Genomic DNA, 10,443 nt, shown 5'->3' with positions numbered 1-10,443 from the left:
CCGCCGCTGCACCCCCGCCGCCAGCTGCTGACTCTGCCTGTCGGGGGGGCTGTGCGGTGCGCGGCGCGGGCGCCTCACAGGATGCGGCGGCGGCAGCTCGGGCCGGGCCGAACCGAGGAGGACAAAGTTTGGGGCGTCATCACCTCCAGCCCGCGGGCGGGCGGGCGAGCTTGCACGGACTTCTCTCCCCCTTTCCAATACCTTCTCTCCTCTGCTCACCACCCCTACCCTACACTCCCCCGCCCCTTCCATGGCCAGGGGTGCCGCCCCTGCCGCCTGCGTGCGCCGCCGTGTGGCTGAGCGAGGTGGTTTTTCTGACACCTTTGGCGCCGCTCTCCCCCCCTCACCCCCTCCTCCTTTTCCTCACCGGCGCACAGGGGGGAGCGGAGTCGGACTACGGGGGTGAGGGCACGAGTTGGGAAACTATGCGCGTTTGCTCGTTAGAGTCTGAGGCCGCCCCGATTCAACCTCCGGCCTCTACCACAGCCGCAGCCCAGCACCGCAGCCCCCCCCTTTCCCACCCCCTTCCTCTACCTCGCATTGCTTTCACCTTTCGGGTAAGGGGGTGGATGAGGAGGGGGAGGGGATGGTAGGCGTCGCGATCAATCGGAAAAGTACACCCCATCACCCCATCTACACAGTCTGCTTGGCACCGGTGCCCCCCTCAGCCAGTTGCGACGCGTTATTTGACGACAGACGACCGCGATTTGGTAATCATTGTCGTCATCTGCTTCCTTCTCGATCCGAGCCTCGGTCTCTGTTATCGACTCACCCTGCAGGAAAGTGACGTTTATACGACGTGTGATAATCGTTCAACGGTCCGGTGTTTTTTGAGTTCACGTCCGTGCACAATATGAAGCAAAGATTGCGGGGAAGGTTTACTACCGCTCGTGAAATAATGCTTCGAAAAAGGTAACACATCAGTTTTACGATATGGACAGTTCTTTTTGATATTGCACGGGTTCTGTCCAAATTTTAGGGAAACGAAAATCTTCTGGGGGTCCTGAAACGGTAACTTACGTACGTTATGTATACAGTTCAATATTGTGAATAAGCTTAGGGATGGATATAAGCGGCGATGGATAAATGGTGGGCAGGTATGAATGAACCATATGGTGTGGCCGTGTCTGCACACAATTGTATGAGTGACAAGGGGGGAGAGAGAGAGAGAGAGAGAGAGAGAGAGAGAAATGCGAAACAAAGAAAAGGGAGCGTGTGCCTCACCAGCAGGCCAGGTGTGCAAGACACACAGACATACTTACTCACAATACTCGCCCCCCCCCCTCCCCCTATGGAGCGGTATTAGGCGCAATAGGAAATAAAAATAAAACGATCACTGTATTGATGAGTCCCAGATAAGAAGTAGGTAAGTGTCTGACCAGTTTCATCGTTATTGCAACTTTTTTTCCTACCCAATGAAAAAAGCTAAAACGCGGTGACAAGCTCCGAGACGGGGAGCTCTGCTCTCTCGCACTTCCGGCTGCTATATGTTTCGGCAGCTGTTGCCCTACCGACTCTCGCTCGCTCTCGCTCACACCTACACCACCGCTGGGTAAATATTAGTGCCTAAATAACAGAGTGTGTGTGATTGACGTGGCAGCCACGGCGACTGATGGGGTAGGGAGCAAGGGAGAGGGAGAGGTGGGAAGGGATTGTGAAAAAGGGAACGAAAGTGAATAACACAGCAGTGCCGATCCGATAAGACGAAGGGGTGCACGGCAGGACCAACCCTCCGCCGTCCCCAACGTCAACGCCATTCAGCCAGAAAAAAAGTAAAATACCCAGCTTTAAATCCCTTAAAGAAAACGTATCTGGATTTCAGTTTCCCGATAGAAATTTCAGTGTCACTCTGGATTTGTGACTTTCTTTAAGGAAAATATTTTTTTCTCTCTGGAAAAAAATCTTGACTTTTCATTTTATGGATTACGTCTGGAAATATCTAGTAGATTTTATTTCCTTTAAGGATATTTTTCCCATACTGGATTTTCTAAAATTTCCATAATGGAAATTCAGATTCATCTATAACTTTTTTTAAAAGTGTGACAGAGGAAATCTGATTGAAGTTCTGAGAAGAGTGTATTGTTGCCACTATATTATCGTGAAAAGAGCAAAAACTTAGTTTTTCAACTCTGCTGTATCTTCTAAACGAATTGTCGGATTGCAAAAATAACACCATATTCTTTGTTTTTAGCGAAATTTCACATAGGCTCGTTGTTATTTACGGAATGTGGCACTTGGTGCTGGTTGTGCTTCACACTCCATACGGATTCCAGAGCGGTCTGGGATTTTATTTTCTATGGAAATTAAAAGTATGGAAAACGGAAGTATGGAAAATGAAAATCCAGATAGAAAAGTGTTTCAATTCCTCACTGGGAAATGGTAAAATCCAGAATGGAAAATTTCCATCAGGAAAACTAAATCCATAGTTATTTTCCCTAAGGGATTTAAAGCTGGGTATAGATAAAGTAAATATTTAACTGTTTTATCGTCCGCTCTCTGACCTCTAGAACCATCGGCATCACCGGCCACCGATTCGCGGGAACAAATGTGACAACATTTCTAAAATATACGTGTTATAAGCGACTGCTGGGAAATTACAGTTCTGTTTAAAGACCATCAAGCAAAAATGGAATGGCCTGATTTTCAGACTCAATTAATTGTTAATTTTTTTGAAAGCGTCCGATCTTTCCGTGCATGGGAAAAATTAAAATGCTGTAAAGGGCCTCTCTCTCTCTCTCTCTCTCTCTCTCTCTCTCTCTCTCTCTCTCCCTCTCTCTCTCTCTCTCTCTCTGGGGGGCAGCGGGGCGGGGCGGACGCGCGTTACAAAGCCGCATAACAACGCGACGCACACAAACCTCCTTGAGTTTCGCGCACCTTTCTTAACACACAAAACTGCTGGCGGCGCATTGAAGGGCTTCCCCCGAGCCTCTCGGCCTCCTGAAAGAAGGAGCCGCGCCGCCGGCCGTTTGGTCCGGGATACTTGAGGAGCGGCAGCAGAGGTCCACAAGGCGGGGCGGGGCGGAGCTTGGGGCTTGATTTGAATGCGTATACGCGGAGATCGTTATGACCGGATGGCGGTTGATGTGAAGATTTTAGGGGGCGCGCACGCCAACGTGCCCCCCACCTCTCTCCACACAACCATAACTGCGCGCGCGCGCGCGCGCACACACACACACGCACACACGCACACACACACACGCACGCACACACACACGAACCGCTATCGGGTTGACATCCGTCTGTGTGCGTCTCCCACACCACACAGTGATAGATAAAACCTCATCCTCTGGAACCAGAGCCCCGGAGGTTGGGCGCGCACTGTTGAGGGCGCTGAGCGCCCTGCGTGCCGTGCGGTATGGCGTAGACCCCGAATATGCAAAACCTGGGGCGAGGCGTGTAACACGAGTAGCCACCATTGCGTAAACAAAGTCCGCGTGGATTAAAGGGATCGGGTCGGGTTCCGCGCGGGGGCGGCTCGTAGGCGGGTGCCGATGCCGACCTGACCCGACCGGACCGACCCCGGCCGACCCACCGAATGCGGCTCAATAATAATGTTCTATATCGCGGGAGCGGAGCACAGCTCAGGATTTTGCAATAATCAGGTGATGTATCTGGTTTACCTTGTGAACCCAGCCCAGGTGGGGAAGGTTGAGGATTTGGAGGAGGGGACGGGGGGGGGGCGCTTGAGTAAGAGTGGGCCCGCCCGCAGGCACAGGCAGGCACAGGCAGGCATCCCACTGCTGGCTCCTGAGTGTGCACACACAACATCCGGCCCTGCACCTCCTCCCCTCCTCCCCCCTCTTTTGCACCCCCTCTTCCCCTTGCCCCGGGACTCTGCAAACAAAAGGAGGGGAGGGGGGAGACAGCAGCAGCGGAGACAGTCGGCCGCACGCAGTCATCCGGACACCCAAACATGGAGAGCGAGCCATGGGCCAATTTCAAAGTTTCGGACGGGCGGCGGCGGGGAGGACGGGACCGCTGCGGACATATTCAGCCAGCTTGGCGTGGCGGGCTGGGGCAGTTTGGTTTGCAGCATCCTGCTCAAACACTTCCCGCTTCAACCTTTGGCAATAACATCTTCCACAGTCGTGGTGGTGGTTTCAGGCGTTACGGGCTATACCCAGGTTTAGTTACACTGCGAAAAATACTCGTCTAAATTTGTTGTTTTATGGCAAACAATATGGAAAAATTTTCGTCAACCCCTGACTTTATTTTTAAAAGTGTTGTATGTGGTCTCAGCATGTGCGAAAGATGTTGGATGCTACTTGGATGTGCACATTTGGCGTGCTCTCTTTTTCAGCATGCTTTACTTGATCAAATGTGAGGATGGGAATCACTCACCAACAAGTGTGCGACATTCGCCCACTTAGGGGTTGCCAGTGCGCGTCGTGCCTCGCGGGTGTCGCGCCTCGCGCCCCTACTAACGGCCGGTCACGTCCCAATAAGCCCCCATTAATTGGTCGGTATGGCGGACTGGACCGTCCAATCAACCCCCTCCTCTCCCGCGTGCCAAGCCCCCTGCCCCCCTGGGGGTGTGATAAAAAGCAACAGGAACATAAGGAAAAGAGCAGGCGGGACGAGCGTTGCGAATTTGCTGCTGGACTTTTTATATTTGTTTTTATTGTTTTTGCAATTGTTTGGCCTGGTTTGCTTCTAGATTTATCGATAGTAGTATAGCACTCAGTGTAAACGCCCACTAAAGTTTCCTACTAATTTACCTTAACATGTTTAAAATGAGTGAGCCGATTCTAAAATTCAGGTAAAAACGTCCGAAATTTGGCTTACCTTTTGACTTGGCATCCCATATAGTTCAGTGTTTTTGAGGGCCGTGGTAATTTTTCGTGGGCAGCTTGTTGGAGCCTGTCCCGGCTGTTGCCCCTCTCCCCCTCCGAGTTGCATAAAGGTGTTTTCCTCGTTTGTGTGCCGTTTCCGCTCGCCGAATGGAGCGGTGCAGGAAAAAGCAAATGGATGGCGGGTGGGATAATGGACGAATGGCGGGGGGAGGTGACCCCCCTGGTGGGGGGGGGGGGGGGGCGCAGGGCAGCCGACGTGTGTGCTGCTCCCATTGTGATAGAATAATAATAAAAGGCCTGGCCCAGAGTGGGACGGCTGTCGTCTTGAATGGACGCGGCCACGGACGCGCCGGATCTCCACCACTCCCATTTAGTGTTTTTGCCACACGTTTTTATTTCTTTTCGCCTAGATAACTATCGCAAAATGATCGTGGCTGATCATGATAATAATATGTTATACATGAAAGAAATAATATCAACGTGCATATGGCAATAGGGAATTTTGTTTATTACAGTCATTGTACTCTTCATTGTTTTAAAGTTTTCTCGCAATGAATGTGTGCGTGTGACACACACACACACACACACACACACACACAGATGCAGCCGGAGGGATGAGAGGGGTTGGGTTGCAAACTGTACCACGCGCGCACCGGGGCAAGGTTAACAGAGACATCAGTGCGAGATCATCCACCACCACCACGAGAGGCTGGGCGCGGCGTGCGTGGTGGGGCGGGGCTTAGTATGTTAATGAGCTGCAGGCAGGAGCCCGGAGCGGGAAGTCAGTCATAAAGCGACGACGTGCGTGTTTTGTCTTCGCCCGCGCACGCGTATCTCACACGAGACTACCCCCCCCCCCCCTCCCCTCCCGTCCCCCCGGTCCAACCCCCTACTTTGCTTATCATCTTATCTTTCTCTCTTTCTCGCCTCCAACGCTTTTCTCCTTCCTCCGTATTTAGCCCCGATATGATACAATTTTTGCAGCTTCCCTGTCGAGTGGACTCAAAATTTTTCCGAGTCTCACGTCGTGTGATTAGCGCCGCCGGCCGCCCCACGTGCCTCCCTTGCGCGCTGTGCACATGGTGCCGCCGGCCTGCCTGCGGTGGGACCCCGCTGCAGCGACTTCCCTTCCTGAAGCCAAACTTTTTCATTTTTTCCTCGTTTTTGGTAGGCCTTATCCGTCCGCCCACCTGGGCGGCATGCCTCCAATGGGCCCCCTTCTCCTCTCCTCTCTCTCTCTCTCTCTCTCTCTCTCACTCTCTCACTCTTTACTGCTCCCTCCACCGGACGCGTCAAAGGGCACCATACACGCCTTAGTACGACAGGAGCAAGCGACTCACACCCTTTAATTTGTCTTTTATTTTTGCCTCGTTATTACAACTTTGGTTCGCGAGAGAAAGAGAGAGAAAGCGAGGTAACCTGGACGGGGCACGGGAAGGGGAAAGGGGGGGGGGGGGGGGGCGTAGCCAGGTTGGCACTACATCCAAGCTGCCCTCATTTAGCTCTGGGAGGAAAAGAGGGGAAAGGCTGCGAGCGAGGTGAAGGAAAACTTGTTGTACTTCAAGCTTTCGCCGGTAAATGGCGGGGATAAAAGGTGCGACATTTTAACGAAATTATCCGAGAGTTGGAGATGGACGCAAAAAAATAGGGGGGGGGGGTGCGGAAGGAAAGTGGGGGTCGTATGGCAGTGTTCAAGGCCGAATGCTGGTGCTGCTTTTCTGGTATTCGCCGCGCAAGAGTAAATGAAAACAAACAAACTCACTCGTAGCCCCTTTATTGCCGCTGGCGAAATTATTAAAAGGTGTTGAGCAGTCGGCGTGCGTGTGTGCGTGTGTGTATTTGCAAGCGCCGGCGCAGCAAGCAAGCACGGGATGGCGGCTTCTGCTGCTGCTCAGCTCGAAAAGTTGAGGTGGTTTTCCCGGAAATTAATAAAAGTGAGCACGAGAGAGAGAGAGAGAGAGAAGGGGCGAAGTAAAAAAGCGCACACCGTAATTTCATTCTGTGGTCGTTACGTGGGTACTCCTTGGCTTGGTTTCTTTGAGGAGCCGGGCCGGTCGGCCTGGGCAGCGGCGGCCCGCGCTTTATGAGAATATAACAGCCGATCCTAATACACCACCGGCGCCCCGCGCCCCGCGCGGCGGCCCCAGCGGCCCCCAGCACCCGGGGCGTTATTGCCGGCCGCATGTACTTAGAGCAAAAGAGGTGTGCAATGTGGTTCAATAGCAATTTCTCAAAATACAAGTGCATAAAGTGGCGGAAATCATTACAAAAAAAATAATTAATTTACGACGTCCGTGCTAATTCAGGTTTGGTAAAAACTATCGTTTAATCAACGTTTACGAAACCTCTGAAATTTGGTAATCACGTACGTGTATACAACCTCACTTGAACGCCATGCATTTTTCCCTACCATCTAAAGACAGTGCACTTTTGGTTTTGCCACTAATCTGTGCTTTTTGCGAGCGTGTGTTACATTTCGTAATTTCGTAACTTAACGACACGGCCACCCGTTGTCTCCAAAGCTTATTGGCCAAGCACACACAGGAAGTCTGCAAATTAGTACCTCAACCAAAGTTCGTCTCGCTTTGCTTGGTCACTCGTAGAGTGTACGTTATCGAAATGCCTGCATATCATTACCTGGGCAACGTCCAACCCTTTCGCTTTGTGTAGCGGAAATTTTATTCTACGATGCGTCCGTATCCTGTGGGAGACGTGCCCATCGCGCGCGCACGCATCCGCATGCCTACCCGCTCTTCCATAACCCACGTCATCGGGCGCCCCGCAGTGTGCGCGCGCGTGCGTGTGTCGTGCGCACGTGTGTGTGCGCGTGCGTGCGTGTGCGTTACACACGCTGACCATGCCGCCAGCGCCATCCACCAATATCCACCTCACATACATTTTTACATACACTCAGTATGGCTTCAGGTGCGAGGAAAGGGGAGGATGAGAGAGACGTTTTTGAGACGCGTTACCTTTGCCGCGTCGGCTGACCAGGCAGGCAGAGGCGGATATCCGGTGCGCCGGCTGCATGTGCCGCTCGGTGACTTTAATTTTTCGACCCCTTCCCCCCTCTCCTCGTCCCATCTCGCGCGAGTCGTCGTGGAGCCTCTCCCGGTCGTAATCATCGTGAGCCTGGTCGGCCGGGCCCGGCCCCCGGGGGCCCCCGCACCTGAGCGAGGATCGCCGCGCCACGCCCCGCCACGCCTCACCAGGACACGGGACGGGGCGGCGGGACACGCCACCCATTTCCTGTCTCTAAACGAACCACGGCAACAACAATTGTTTGGTGCGCCGAGGAAAGAGAGAGAGAGAGAGAGAGAGAGAGAGAGAGAGAGAGAGAGAGAAGAGAGGAGCGTAAAACAACGGGCACAGGTGACTGGATAATTCGTCAAGAAGTGGTGGTGGACGAAGACCTGAGCGGAGGAGCAGGGAAGGCCCCGGATGAAAGGGGGAAAACAAAGGAAAGAGTACAACGCCTGCATGATGGGTGACGAAGACGCGCAACGAATAAGAAGAGGAAGCAGAGTGTTATCCGAGGTGTTATCAGGTCGAAGACGGCAAAAGCAAAGGTAAGGCGGTGCCTATCGATGCGCATGGTGAAAACAGTTTCTTCAAGAAGACCCTGTCTTTGATCTTATGGAGAACGCGAATGGCATGCAGGAGCAGGTCTTGAAAAAGAAGAAACTATTTTTACCGTGTGCGAAATAGAGCCTATTCATGCATAGTAGCGGTCACTTACTAACCTATGTGGTTTTCGCTCAACCAGACCGCCAACCAGACCGCCAAGTCGAGCAACGAGCGCGGAACGCCCGGCTCGCGTCCACGAAACAACATTCGCACACAATTCGGCAGGTGTGTGGTTATGGCAGCAGAAGCCGTCGGGCTGTCGGGGCCTGGCGGGGCAGCGGCGTGGGGCGAGAGGCGTGGGTTCGACCGCAGATGAGGAGGGTGGCTCATGCTCATCGCGCTTAGTGCAGAAGGACGGAAAGTGGTGGGGGGAATGAGAGGGCCGGGTGCTCCCATTAGAGATCACTTGCGGAAATTCGTCTCGCACCGCACAAACTGTGTGTGTGTGTGTGTGCACCGCCCCATGTCGCTGGCAGCGCGCTGCTTGACTGCTTTCTGCTGCGGTGTCCAATGGAGGTCCCATTTTTCTTGCACTTTCGTTACGCCCGGTCGTTAACCAAAGAAGTGCATCAGCCGTTATATACGTAAAACTACAACTTGCTAGGTCACAAAACAAAACAAAATAATAAATATAACGAAACACTTGTCAAGAAAAAAAATTACACCTTCTTTGTCTCTTTTACCAAACACACATCTGTGCACAAAACACATTTGTAAAGGACGTTGGGTACAAATGACATCATTGGGAAAAGTTTCAGAGATCGTGGCGGGTGGCGAGGGGCTTCTTTATACGCATCATTATTATTTACAATAATACTGTACGGGAGGATCCGGGAAGAGGATGCGACGCGCAGTAGGGTTGTGTGGGGTGGGAAGGGGTGGGAGCCAGGGGGGGGGGGGTCACGCAGGGGAAAGAGAGCGGGACGGCGAGAGGGAGGGGAGGGTGCGTAGAGAGGACGTTGTTAATAAGCGAGGGGCTGCCGGGTGATTTATCTAGTCGAGGACATGTTGGCACACATTCACCTCATTGAGGGCCCGTCGCTGATGTATCGTCGCACCGCCGTAACTCGACCGCCGGCCGATGCGAGTTGCGGCGGTTTTTCCTGCACCACCCGCGTCTCATCCATTTATGGGGAGCAGCAGCAGCAGCGCCTTTATGGAGTGGGAGTTTTGCGGGCTTTTCGCTCGCCGGCCGTGACCGCCAACGAGGGGTTGTTCACCCTCCCTTACTGTCAAAATCAATCAATCAACTTTCTTTATTTTCTCGCTATACCGAAATTGTAACATTTGGGGGAGAGGGGGACGTTTTCTGGAGCATATTAAATCATTGTAAAGTGATATAGTATTACGGAAACTAGAAACGGAAAGCTTAACGGCCTGATAAATTTGATCAATTTATCCAAGAACGGGTAAAGGAAGCAGTGCACCCGAATGGAGGGCAGTCTTTGATGCAGTTGCTCATAATAAATTGCCATCTTTCTATCAGAGCAACAGCCCTATAACCATAGCAGCGCGTCCTCTTCCCTCATGCAAGCATTCAGCATTCACCCCTATGAAGAGAAAAAATTGTTTCCCTCCACCAAATGGCGTCGCGTCCCCCATTTCCGAGACATTGTCGGCGACGCACTTCTTGTCGTCCTCCGGCCACGGCGACGACAATAATCCTAGGCGAACGGAAACGGCGGCGCGACGCGATTGCATGTGGAGAGCGCTTTGGCTTTGTTGGCCCCTCTGAGCCGACCGTACGAGGAAGTCCAAGACCGCCGCAACTCTGGTGACCCGGCGGTGCAGTTGCGTCCCGCCTGACACCGCTCTTGTATGCGCTGCTGCCCCGCCGCTGCTGCTGAGGGAGGCAGCTACTGTACATGAATCAAGTCAGATGTGCTTTTTCCCCGCGCTTCACGCTCACAGCAGTCGGATGTGTTTTTATTCGATCAAGGGAGATCAGTTGTAGTGGCCCTCCTCGCCTCTCCTCCGGGCTGGAAAGGGACGGACACATCCTGTGCCAGCAGACGCTACCCCC

The sequence above is a fragment of the Frankliniella occidentalis genome, unplaced genomic scaffold, assembly GCF_000697945.3.
Source record: "Frankliniella occidentalis isolate FOCC.00 unplaced genomic scaffold, Focc_3.1 Scaffold49, whole genome shotgun sequence".
NCBI lineage: Eukaryota > Metazoa > Arthropoda > Insecta > Thysanoptera > Thripidae > Frankliniella > Frankliniella occidentalis.
This window is presented reverse-complemented; position numbering follows the sequence as displayed.